This window comes from Orbicella franksi, chromosome 8 (assembly GCF_964199315.1).
Source record: "Orbicella franksi chromosome 8, jaOrbFran1.1, whole genome shotgun sequence".
In the NCBI taxonomy this organism is placed as follows: Eukaryota; Metazoa; Cnidaria; class Anthozoa; order Scleractinia; family Merulinidae; genus Orbicella; species Orbicella franksi.
In genome coordinates this window covers 6,848,512-6,862,145 of record NC_138152.1, presented here as the reverse complement: position 1 = coordinate 6,862,145, position 13,634 = coordinate 6,848,512, and the positions used below count along the sequence as shown (strand labels likewise).

The 13,634-nt window shown below is 40.3% G+C and overlaps 1 long non-coding RNA gene across 1 annotated transcript in view; it reads right to left on the bottom strand.

The window, feature by feature from the left end:
- LOC145495271 (uncharacterized) overlaps positions 1-9,560 on the bottom strand; it is a 13,946-nt gene extending 4,386 nt beyond the window's left edge. The window contains exons 1-7 of the long non-coding RNA XR_014050393.1: positions 9,432-9,560; positions 6,457-6,499; positions 5,792-5,842; positions 2,304-2,324; positions 1,357-1,380; positions 608-637; positions 62-91 (exon numbers count right to left, since the gene is read on the bottom strand). This is a non-coding gene — a long non-coding RNA (uncharacterized LOC145495271). The remainder of the gene's footprint in view (positions 1-61; positions 92-607; positions 638-1,356; positions 1,381-2,303; positions 2,325-5,791; positions 5,843-6,456; positions 6,500-9,431) is intronic.
- Between the last annotated feature and the right edge of the window lie 4,074 nt (positions 9,561-13,634).

Sequence of the window (13,634 nt, the reverse complement as noted above, 5' to 3'; positions counted from 1 at the left end):
GCAGCATTTCTTAAAAAAATCTATCATAGAAGGTCTGTTAAATACAAAAATGGTCACTTACTTGGTGTTGCAGTTTTAGCTGGTGCCTCAGCTGTAAATGCAAAGAAAGAGCAAACCAGCAGTTGGTCAAGAATCATTACAACATTCAAGTCCTCTAATTAGTGACTGGTCTTAAAGGACCCTAATCAGCCGCTGCCACTTCCGATGCCATCAAAATAATCGATATCTCATGGTCAAGCGAAATCTTTATTGGTTTACTGTAAGTTGTGTTCCCGAAAGTATGTTTAGTTATCTTAAGTTTTTTCACAGAGATTTCCTTCATTTCAACATACTCCAAAATAAAAAAAAACATCATAGCCAAACTCTCCTGTGTAAACAAAAACAAGTGTGGGTGACTAGCGCCCTTGAAGCTTGACAGTTGTTTATTTGGGGGGGGGGGGGGAGAGGTGTAAATTTGAAGTTCTGTAAGAGGTGAAATTATCACATAACTAGACATCATCATAGATGCAACTTGCCCAAAAGGGCAAGCTCAAAAACTGTTTTTTTTCCCCCGTTTGCTGGTTTTTTTGCGCTGAAAACAATAGCAATAACACAAAATGCATCTTACTTGTTGTGGTCATATTCTCTCCTCCCGGAGCTAAAAAAAAAAATGGAACAAAAAACATTGGCAAGAACTTCTTAATAGGGGTCCTTCTTAACTACAAGCCTGACTTCCATCGACAATATCTTGGGTTCTAGAATGATAATAGACAACCTGCTTGGCAATATTTGGTTTATTGGAAAGTCAATAGAGGCTTTTCTGTCTTCATATTCATACACAGCAGCAAAGTTACTTGGGAAGCTACAAGCATGTTGTATTTGAATAAATTGATGTTTCTAACAAACTTTGCACTAATTCCTTGTGAAGTGGCAACCTCCCATTTCCCCGAAGGTGGCCACTTAAAAAGGGTTCAACTGTGATTCAAATAACCTCCCGAGTGTTTTTATTTTTTGAACTGATCAAAAGGCAGCTAAATCTTCAGCTCTGCTTTGCAGTGTAGACAAGGTATCAGGGCTGTCACCTAGGGCCATAACCTGTCACACCTGTTACAGCTTAGTACACTTAATTTTCCTTCGATGCTATACGTGAAATTACCTGTTGTTGATAGAATTCACCCACAAAATAACAAGTTTGCTACGGGTGTGGAGAACAAGGCTACAAGTGACTCAAAACCTAATAACAGCCCTGGGTATTATCCATTTTCCACTGCTCCTCCTCCACTTGGATAACCAAAGAAAGAGTTTTTCACAACTGCTTCCTAGATTCTTAACGAGATGACTACAAACTCCTATTTCACCACAACATAAATGACTTACCAGGAGTGGATATCCCTGGCACCACTGAAAGTGAAGTTGAAAAGAAAATCCTTTTAACAATGTAACTCAGTCTAAACCAGTCAACCACTTTCCCCATTTTTGCTTAGTGCACCCTTCACTAGGCAAAGTTAATCTACTATAATCACTGAGCAATGCACCACTGGATATAAAATAATGCCAAATTTGAGTAACAATAAGTTAAACAACCTTTACTACGTTTCCAAACCAATTGCTTGTTGAATTTGGCCCTACTTATGCAACTGTCTATTTGGCTCGAAATTAAAAAATTGCCATTTGGCAACTTGGAGGCAAAAATTAGTCGACAAGTGCAAATTTTTAGTGGCCAGATCATAAAATCAAATAGAAGAGACATAATCTGCAGGCATACATGACACACTTAATGCTTTGCAATGCATTATAGGGTGATTTCGAACACGGGCAGCCATTTCAAAGTTTCCCAAGGATCGTTTACAGTCTTAAGCAAAGCAAAAGGACAGATTGACTCCATACATGCATTATGTCGCGTGCTGTAAAATAAAGAAGCGGCTGAATCACACATGGCGATCCAGTTAGCGATCAAAGAACCCAGGTTTGTTTGGTTATATTTGTTCGAATAAAATTAATCGTATTTTTCCTCTTCAAGTGAGGTCGTTTTCCTTAGAGGACAAAAGGTTGCCAAAAAAAAAAAAGGTGAGCTGCCCACTGGCGACCAGGTCTTAACATCTGGTCACCAACACTGTTTCTGGTCGCATTGGCGACCAGTGAGTTGCAATTTCGAACCCTATTCCCAGTATGACTAGGTTCTCATGCAATAACCAACTGGAGGGAGAAATGGAAAAAGCACATTTTTTTGTACCACTTAAAGAACATACTATGAAATGTAGAACTGACAGAACATGTGTTCTGATAAGAAATTGCCAGCAAGCAGGCAAATGTATTTAGCTTACCTGTTGTATTAGGTGTGACACCTGTGGGAAAGATTACAAAAAATACAATGATTAGTCAAGTTGGCCAACATAATGACGCTTATTCTGTAACAGCAGCCCTGAAAGGGCTTCATTTAAGGAGAATCTTTTTTTCCATTTTTGCCTCATTAGCTTAACCTGTTCAGTTCAGTAGTTGGGGAGAAAAGGAGAGAAAGAGTAAAAACAAGGGAGGACTACACCTCAGTCCCCATCGTTTTTTCTCTCAATCGCCCTCTTTATTTCGCTCTTCCCCAACCACCAACAGCCCGAAACAGGCTAGTTCAGACTTTGATCAGGCTACAAAGATATGAGCTCTGAATAGTCTGCATACAAGTCATGCGGCCCATAAAGCCAGTACTAATCTTATCTCCAGTTTCTATGCAGGATGAAGTAACTTAAGCCTGGTTTTCATATGTCAGGAAAATACCAGATGGTCTGGGATTTTACCGTTTCCTGACTGTCCCAGATTTTGCCAACTAATGAAAACTCAAAATCATAGATACAGTACCGATCAGAAGAAACCTAACAGGGAACGCTTAACCAAATGCATTCTGTTTCCGTTCCACATGCGTTCCCGTTCCCGTTCTGTATCTGTTCCGTATCCATTCTGTATCTGTTCTGTATCCGTTCCGTTCCCGTTCTGTATCCATTCTGTGCTGTTCTGTTCCCGTTCTGTTAGCGTTCCATCGGTAAGCGTTCTTGGAACTCATTCAAAGGAACGAGGTTTACGAGAACTTGTTTACAAGATTAGCGACACTCATTTGCATATCATAAAGTGAGTTCAAACTGTCACCTTTATGCAAGAATAGGTACAGTAAAGTTAAATTTTCGTGGTGAAAATATAAGTCCAGTTACTCAAAAAATATGGGGAGATGGTATTGTAACTTCAAGGCCAGTTTATAGTAAGTCTTTTTTCCGAAACAATACGAAGCGACCGGCAATCCGTGTGATTGCCCAAGGAAAGGTAGAAGTAAACCAGCTTGCCACGCCATCAATGAAAAAATGCAAGCAAAAGATGAACTTTCGGCTCTTGTATTTACATGAGTACTTTTAGTGAGATTTAATACTGAAGTATCGGCGAAAACTGTTCGGCAAGTGCGGCAGAAACTTGGCTGGAGGACGTGAGTGGTGCAAAGTACTGACAAAAAACCAAAGCGAGCATTTTGTGTTACTTTTACTAACATTATTTTCACAGGCAAATTTTCAGTAAAGACTGAACATTATCCTCGCCGATCCTTCCGCAAAGTTGGTGAACAACACCGTAATAAAGGTCAACCGAGACATCAATGTTTTGTTTCATTTCTCTTCACAAGAAAGCCTTTCAATCCCAGTCTAACTTGACTAGTCCATCCATTTCCTTATTTGGACATAAGTTGAGCTTGTTGACAAAACAAAATGGCGGCGATGAACTCGAAATGGACGAGAAGATGCAGGGAAGATGCCTGCTTAGTGCGTGTAAAAAGAAATAAAAAAAAGACATAACATCATTCGTTCTGTCATTTTCTCAAGATCGCCGGGCTGGACAAAAAATTGAACGAACGTGTATTTAAAGTTACATCGTTTCCAAATCCTTGGTAAGCACTCTGATAGCGTAACTTACTAGCATGTGTTCTGAAGAACACGTTCTCTTGTAGTTTGCGTTCTGGAGAACGCTTTTCTCCATTTTTGTGATTCGTAACCGTTCTGTATCCATTCCATTTCCGTTCGGTATCCGTTCTGTATCCGTTCTGTACCCGTTCCGTTTGCGTTCTCGTACCCGTTCTGTATCCGTTCTGTTCCCGTTCGCAAACGTGTTCCCTGTTAGGTTTCTTCTGATTGGTACTGTATCCCCAACCTCTGGGATGCATGAGGACATATCTAGAGAATCGGGAGCATTTCTATTTTCCCGACACGTCTCAGGTTTCTGCAATGGTCAGCGATCATTCCCAACAAATGAAAAATCAAACTTGTACGGTTGGGGTCATCGGCGTCTGTCAGCGATGGATTTCGCTAATTACCAATCCCCTAAATTGCTGGGCTCCAGTCCCCCTATCACAAATAAACATGGCGTCTCTCAAAAACACGAGTGATGGCTATCTCAAATCTGGGACAGACCTCTGGTGAATATCTGATATATTGGCAAAATCTGGGATGGTCGGCGAAGAGAGTCTGGGATTTTTCCGACACATAAAACCAGGCTTAAGAGTATTCCTACTCCTCCTCTTAAGTCCATTGCAGGGTTACCAATAGCATTAAATTCACAGGGTACCCATTACAGCACCTGGGTTGGGAAAGGCACTGTGAGAGTAGTGTCTTACCCAAGAGCACAACACAATGGATGCTTTCCACTCATCCAAAAGTTTCAAAAATTTTGAAAATGTGACATGGAACAGAAATTTCTGGCCAAGTTTCCAGAGAATCCAGAAAATGCTGAATTTTTTCCAAACAGGTGGACCATTCAACCAAAATTCTGGAAATTTTCCAGGAGGAAAGTCAAAAAGACTGGAAATTCCTAGTAAGAAATTTCTGAAAATTTCAGTACACCACAAAAGGAAATTTCTGAAAATTCAAGTTTACCAGGTTTTCTCACCAAATAGAAGTCATTACTGTCTCCAGCCAGGCATTCAACACAAACTACTCAATCTGAATTCGGCACACTAGCCATGAGGCCACTGCGCCTCCCAGATATTACTAAAAGGGTGCAATACAATAGGCCCTTTGCACGATCTGGTCACACGGTACGGAACTAATTATGCTGGGATGCAAGTTACACAGTGAGATTTCCAAAACAGAGGAACTCATACCAGTCCAGCCTGACTTTCCTTTGTTTTGAAAGTCCCACTATGTAACTTGCGTCCCAGCATAATTAATTCCGTACCATGTCACCGGATCATGCAAAGGGTCTATTAACTACCCTGGGAAAATAACTTGAGAGTTATGTACAAATTAGTGATGTGGCATTTTTGGTCCGTAAATCTTCGAATTAGCACCCGGGGCACTTATTTCAAATTTAGGGGAAGACAGGGGGTGCCTATTTCATATTTCCCAAATCGTAGCCTAACATGATCATTTTTTTAACATCAGCTGCGCGTAAAAAAAACTATACATCCTTTGTTGTCTCATTACTCGTCCACAAAATGGGGGGAGGGTAGGGGGCGCTTATTTTAATTTCAGCCAAAAGAAGGAGCGCTTATTCGGGGGGGGGGGGGGGGGGGCCTAATTCGAGGATTTACGGTAAATGTTCATCTGCTACGGCCGAGTATGCTTGATGGGCCCTTGATGTTACAGGTGAACCTGCCCATAGCTGATACAATTCACCCATAACATAACAAGTTTGTAAAGAGTGTGAAGATTAATTTAAGAGCTCAGATGAATCAAAACTTTACGACAGTCCTGAATTTATTTACCACATAAAAGCACAGCACAATGGATATCTTAACCCGCCATTAGTAATATTAAGTTTTAGAGATCCAATTCATTACAAAACTTACTGGCTCCTGGAGCAGGAGTTGAAGGGCTTTGTGACAATGACTCAAGCACAACTATGAAAGAAATAAAAAATGTTCTGTTAGAATCTTGTATAGTGAAACTAGCATTAAGCTGACACCCTCTATTAAGAGGATGCCAGCTTGATTCCTCAATTTTCTTTCCACATTTACTGTAAAAATAAACCTGCATTCAGCAGACATTTCTGTATGTTAATTGAATGCGGACACCAAAATAACATTTGAAATACAATTACAATAACATTTCTAAAAATTAAAACTACATTTGTGACCAAAAAAAAGACACTAATACTATTTGCTTTATATTTGCATTCGAAGGAGAAAAAAAAAACTATTCAAAAGATTTACTGGGGCTTTGAAATTAAAATACAATCTTAATTCAGCTGTTAAACTACAAAACTGAGAAAAGATTGATAAAATTACACTAATTGTAAATTAATAAACAATGCAAAAGATGTTGCAGACCGGTAGTTAGTAGAGTTTACAACCCTGAGTGGAAAATTTGGCTTGTGTATTCGGGCTGTTTATTCCCCGACTTGCAATATGGTAATCTTGGCTTCGAGGGTCATACCTGCCTTTACTTTGCCAAATTATGACCTCAGAGATATAACCATGTTTAAAATTAGGACAAATTTATAGAGTGTACCTACCACAGGCAAGGAACAGAAATGACAAAATGACGATTTTCTCCATCTGGTGAAACCAAAAAGAGGTTAACTTAGTTCTTATTAAAAAATAATTATAGCACCATTATTTAAATGCAGTACTGTTGAACGCTAGCAATTGGAAAAATATCAGTTTGGTCCTTTGTAGAGGTATTGCACTAGCTCAACCAAGGGTTTCAAACAGATAATGATCTGAAGTTATGTCAAATTTTACATAAGTGACATATATCTTTTAGGCACAACTAATTAAAATTCGCTGATTAAAAAACCGGTTTACAAATACTAACGCTCTTGAAGAGAACTCGTGACAGTCTGTTTAAGTTTGCAAACAAACCGTAGTAACGGAGAGAAAAAATAAATAAAAAGTGGGATTAACGAATCGATGAAAATAAAGGTGATCTATTGTCGCCAAGACTTTTAAAATCTGACAGCGGCTTTGTGGGCGTCGATACCAGAGACATCTAACCGCAATAGCGCGATCGAGCGTGTTTTCAAGCCTACGCAATATGTAGATGTTAACACTTTCGGCTCTAAACATTTATGGCATGTTTACTCTTTCGGACAAACGAACGAAGTCAAGCCATAGCAAACCAGGGTACACCAAAAATCGATGAGAACGTATTCTGTTCCCGAAAAGTTCTTGCTATCGTGTTTTCATTCGATGGTCTCCGTTTCTGTTTATTCATTTGGCGGTATCTTTTACCAGAACTAGGAGGTTATTAGTTATTTATTACATTCACACACACACACACACACACACACACACACACACACACATTACAACAATATTATGTGTGCCGAAAAACAAAACGAAAACAGAAAACGTGTTTTAATCAAATCGCAATTGCTTTTTCGACTAGATACGCCTAGACGCGTCCCTCCATCCTCCAGCAAAACTGATGTTTCGATATTAATATTAAAACCATTAAAGCTACTTCTGTTGCCCGAGAATCTAAACGGTAGTGTAAGTGACGGTTCAGCTGGGAAAATATTCTTTGCGTTGTGAAGGCAGAAATATGCCTTTTCGCGCGCGCGAACACAGCGAATTCGACACTTCAGCAACAAGGAACTTCCCTTCCAAAATCGTCCGCTTTCAACAGACACTTAGGTATACAAGGAAGCAGTTTAAATCTGCATAGAACTGAGAATTATTAAAAGTGGTTGGACATGAATACTCGGGCTGCGTTCTCTTTCCATCATACAGCCTTTTCGTCGAAGTGACTTACCGACTGACAAGTTAACTCAAGATTTCCATACATCTTGACTTATTTTTTCAAGGTAAATGAAACTACTTTTGCGATTTTGTCCTTGCGATCCGTAGCAAATGCGACGAAGGGGCTATTTTAAAATATTCAAAGCTTTCAGGATGCAAAATATGTCGAGATCGCCTTACAAAATTAGCTTGTTTTAACGGAAGAACAGGCATTGATAAAGAACAGATATACTCAAAGAAACATACTTGCTATTCTTATGACTGAAACGCGAAATATTTCGCGATTTTGGGGTAAAAATGTTTTTAGAAATTAACAGCTTCGAATATAATGTCGAAGAAACCGAAACATCTGCGCCGAACAAAATAAAATAGAACGGGGATAGTTTCAAAACTAAAACCACGCGCTGTTACAACCCGACGCCTCCCGTTTCACCGGCGATTTAGTCGCCTTATGTCCTCGCTACTTGAAAATACGTCTTGCCAATTCCTCAACCTGCTTTATTAAATAAACTATGTATGTATGTATGTATGCATGTATGTATGTAAAAGCGACTCAGAGTTTCTTGAAGGTGCAGGTTGCTGAACTACACGTGTTTCTCTCGAGGCTACCAGAGTCGATCCGGGAAACTATGTCAATAAACTGAAGGCGCGCTTTGGTTCAGTTATTCAACACAATCACCACCACTGACGATCCCATTAGGTGGATCAGGCTCATAAAGGGACGCCATGAACCTAGACAGTGAAATATGTGCAATCAGGGTTTTTTAGTGCGTCATTACAAAAGCCAGTTAAAACAAACACAGCACGATTCGGAGCCATCAATATTCAACGGCTTAATTGTCGAAAGAAACTAACGAACTTCAATTTGGCACGGACTAATTTTACAGCAGGTTACAACAGAATGCAGCTCCAAATACTGTGCAATTGTGAACACGTTAAGGTATTTAGAATAGATTGACGTTTACGAAATTGCAACAGCGCGTGTCGTGGGTGTTGTTTCCGCCACGCCAGTTTCAAGGCGCCCGTAAAAGATTGGCCTTGTTCATTACGCGAGGGAAGCATTTGGCGCTTGAGCGAACGAGGAAAATATCACCTCGAAGCAACTAATGAGAAAGCAGCCTTTTCCTCGGTTGAATAGTCACTATTATAGTTAACTTTTTCTATAGTAATTCAGGCTACATCCCTTTAGTTTGAGCTACAACGTGTATGTTCGTTTTTGCTTCATACAGTAGACCAAACACGTTTCGAAAACCATGCCGATTTCGAAACATCGACGTTGGTAGAGCAGTTTTCGAACCGGTTTGGTCATTCAGATAAAATATGCTTTGTCTTCATTATTTTTGGTTTTATTCAAGCATGAGCGGTCTCGCTATAATCGTACAATCTTCATGAAACAAGCGAATATCCTCAAGACATGAAAATGGCGGCGCGCCCAGTTGCATTACAATTTATGCTTAGTTGTAACAAGACTTTTTACGCGCGATAGTATAAATCTAAAGCATTCGGTTTCAATCTTTCGGCAACCGAAGCGAGTCAAGGTCATAATAGGAAAAAAAAGCTGATCGAAAATCGCCAGTGAATCGTAACGAGCTCCCGTGAAAGAATATAAAGGCGTGCCTGCCGAGCGAACCGTGCTCGATTAAATCAATGTTGTATGCTAAAATGAAGCGCCTTACAATCATTCCTTACTTTCCTTGCTTACACATAAAATTAAAACAAGATTTTTGTAAGCGCTACAATAACTCACCTTATAGATTTACGATTTTCGAACGTCGAAGATCAAGCTTACAAATTGCTTCTATACAAACAAGAACAGCACAGCACCAACGCCTTAGAACGAGAGACTGCGAAATGTAATCTCCTTGCTATTTGACTGAAGCCAAAAAGCATGTGACTTCCACGTGATCATTTGATTGTTTGGTTTTGGTTGCTTACGTAAGTGGGTTGGAATCCAGTCAAGCGCATGGCAGCGCGCGCGAGCCAACGGGTTACGAAGAGGCATGCTGTGTTATAATTGTTATTGTTGCGATGAACTCTGATATCAGCATCGGGTTTGCTGTTTCATGTGCCAGAAATAACAACATAACTTGTGTTTATACTGTCGTTTGTGCTGAATTAAAGAAGAGGAAGTTAGTTTTTGCTCCTAGCAGCCCCTCGGCTTGTCACGAACAAAGGTTACTATTTGTATTAAGACCGGGGTAGCGACTGTGATTGGCTAAGATTTTGATTGACAATTTGCAAGGTTGGTACACCGTATAATTTTAAAATAAATAAATGTAGTTGCCGAGGACATCGTTATTTAGTTAGTATAAAATTATGCTCCTTGCAAAACTATATCATTGCTGGAAATAATTTTTTTTTATGGACGACACGCATGGTTGATGAAGTTTTCCTTTTTTTCCTGATTCCTTTCAGCGAATATCGCAAAAAAAAAAACCGATTGCTTTAATAAGCCAATGAATCCGGGTGTGTGTCAGTCATCAACTAAATCTTTCTTCCTTTTGCATCAAATTTGCATCGGAACAATGTCCTGCTTTCACTTCTCCTACATTTGTATAAAGCGATAGATTGATCTTTGACCTCGCTTGAGACGCCGATATTCCCAATCCAAAGCGATATCTGGTATTGGATTACGGTGAAAACCCTGGCTCAGGTTGCACGTTAGCAGTACAACGTGGACAGATGTAAACAGAAAGTCAACACAGAGTTTATATGACGGAGCTCATCCAGACAGGCATTTCACACACAGCAAAACTTTACACCTTACCAGGAGCCCCCTAACGTATCAAAATAATGATGAAACTGATATAATCAAGAAAATTTCACAAAATCTATATCTGTAGCTATGTCGGTCCAAAGTACACTTCTTTGAAGTCACGCTAAAATTCAACTCGAAATACATCGCTTTAAAAAAATTAAACGAGACTTTCCAACATTAACTTGTTCTGAATATGTAAAAATGGTCCTCACAGATTTATATGGGATTTGAGTAACTTTTTCAGGGGTGAAATAAAGTGGCTCATTATTCCATACAAATCGTGACTTTTTTCATTTTATCCGCCGCAATATATAAACAGTCAAAAACTGACGCCCTTGACGCCGCAATGTTGAATTCGTGGTGAGCAGGGCAGATTTTCTAGATAATTAATGCCAGTTTTCAGTTGTAACTTCGGCGCGCACCGAAATGTTAGTGCGCTGCGCCGCAAGCAAAGGACCAGGCTTCGGACTAGATGGTTGACTGGAATGCCGTGTTTTGAAGGAGTTTAGCGTGATTGTGGCGTACCCCCTCAAACAGTTTATCACGATTTTCGAGAAAATTGGCCAACAGGACCGGATTATCTCAATTCTACTAATTTGCGGGTACCAAACGCTCATGAAAACAAGACGACCTTCTCTAGCAGAGATAGAACTCGATTGTTTGTGATTTGCGCATTGACGTCTGTTCAATTTGATATAAACATTTTGTTGTGTCCTGTCACGGACAATAAATACATCTTGAAAGATCGAGTGTCCGTCCCAATCTTCCATCGTCATGACCATCATAAACCATTTTCGAGTTGTTATTACTTCGTTCGTGATTTTGTTCCTGAGAAAACAATCATTTTAAGGCTTTCTAGTAATCTTGCGCATCAGAACTATGATTTTCGATATCGTGACATGTGGACCCGTTCCCGCCAAGCTTCTCTCTCCCGCCTATAAATGGCGCCAAATACGCCTTGAAATTAATATCACATAGAACTCAATGAGAAAATTGTATACTCGGAATTTTAGCTACGTAAACAAGTACAACTATGTTTGAAATACCCAACATAACTGGCGGTTTTTCTGAGCGAAAATAGAACCGACAAAATACCGGCAAACGGTTTACGGTACACGACTTATATCCCTGTACCCATTAAAGTGGTCATTCGAAATACTATTCCAGTGGAACAAATATTGGCCATCACTAACGCTGGTCTATATTTGTATTTCCGTTCTAATAGGTCTCTTGCCTCTTTGTTTTACGAAACTCACTTCAAACGGCTGGTTAATGAGGTCTTAATATTAATTATCCTTGGCGAGTTTGGAGTTTGATCGCGATTAAGTGAAGCGCTCTCAGTTGCACGAGCTTGTCGCTCCCCGCGCTCGTGTGTAGCGATTTTCGCTCTGCCCCGCTTAACCGTCTTTTCTTTAGAAGTTTTAACGGTCCGCGTTCAAGCCTGGTGGCCCACCGTCACACTGGAGATTATTTCCAGTGTCAACAGCATAAAGCGACTAGGGCAATTTGTCAGTATTCCGCATGGATTGTTATGTTAGTCCATCGCGAGCAATCTTAACCTCTAGTATTTAATTCACCGGTACTCATTTGTGGACTGAAGTGCTGTGGTACTGTGAGAGTACTAATGCTCTAACCCGTTACCTCTCATATAAGTCAGTGCATATCGCATAAAGTATGTTGAAAATCCATTGGAGCATTTGATTTCGAAGGTCAAGTAGCAATAAATGACAACCACACTGCCAACCTCAGAAAAAAATTATGCATAATGAACTTACGGGAGTTTTCTATTAGGCGCTTGCGGTAACAAATGTATATGCAGTAATGAATTGGAAAATTTTTCACAGAGTTTGCGCATTGTTAACGAAAAAAAATTATCGGCAAATAAAGCAGGAGTTAAAACCAATTTATATAAAGAAAAAAAAATGAAAGTTTACCAAGCAGAAAATTAAACGAACATAATATATTGGCCATTATCTTCTAAAATAAAAGAAAATAAGTGACATTTTTATTTAACGGACCTCCAGCGATGAAGTAATGAGAATTTTCGAGCACAGTTTTGTGTTAAGCGGCTAAAATTAAATTGATAACCTCGGTGGCCGTGTGTGTATGTGTGTGTTCGGGGTGGTGGGGGGGGGGGGGTAGACAATCCAGTTTGTGTGTTATTTCGTGTGTTACTTCAAAGCCATGACGTTTGACGACAAGCGCGAACCCAACCCAGCTTCTGACCTGTGCATAGTCCATAATTACTGGTTACCACCAGCATCAACCGCTAGATTCATATTCCTCTCCACCCCGTCCCCCACTGCTCTCGAGTCTGGTATTTGCTCCTCAGCCATTCGCGCTCCTCATCACCGAGTATTCCCGAAGCTTGACGCATGCGCCATTTGCCAACCTAAAGCATACTTGAAACTCCGCAGAACTTCCCAGTCATATCGTAAGAATGCAGATGACAAAGAACAGAGTATACTCTATCTGAGAGCCCGTCAGAAATACCGGAAACATTCATTCAGGAGTGACACCATGCAAGATCTTGATATAAAAGTTATGGTTGTTAGCAGCATGTTGCTATAATTTTATTTCAGCAAACCAAAAATTATAATTTCTCCTGCTTGTGCCCTGTGGTTGTTTCGGCAGAGGAATCCCGATTTTTCGAACCTTCAAGGGAAACGAAACTTGGTTCGAAAAATCGGATAGTTCGAGAAATCGGGGGTAAAATTATAGTGTTTGACTGAGGAGAGGAAACGACTTTTGGTTCGAGTTATCGGGAGGTTCTAAAAACTGAGGGTTCGCGAAAGCGGGATTCCACTGTATTTCAATATGTTTGTTTTTCTGTTCTTGACAACTTTGGGAAGGGCGTTAGCCCATTATCTCTAATCCCGCCCTAGCATATTTGGAAGCTTAGTCATGTTTCTAAGTCACGTTCCCTCACGTTTCGTTTTACTGTGCTGGGTTCCTGATAGGCTCGATTACCAGCCGCTGTTCGGGAAAGGAGCCCGCGCTCCTCCCCGAACTCTTCTCGGGGAGGAACGTAGACCTGACTCGAGAAAGCGGCGGAAATCGAGCCTAGGTTCCTGAAGACTTCACCGGCGAGCTGTACGACTTAAAAGGATGTTACCTGAACAGACCGGTACGCGCGCTCGCTGCCCAAGATACTGTGGAAAAAAGTCAAATGGCGTGACGCAATGAAAACCG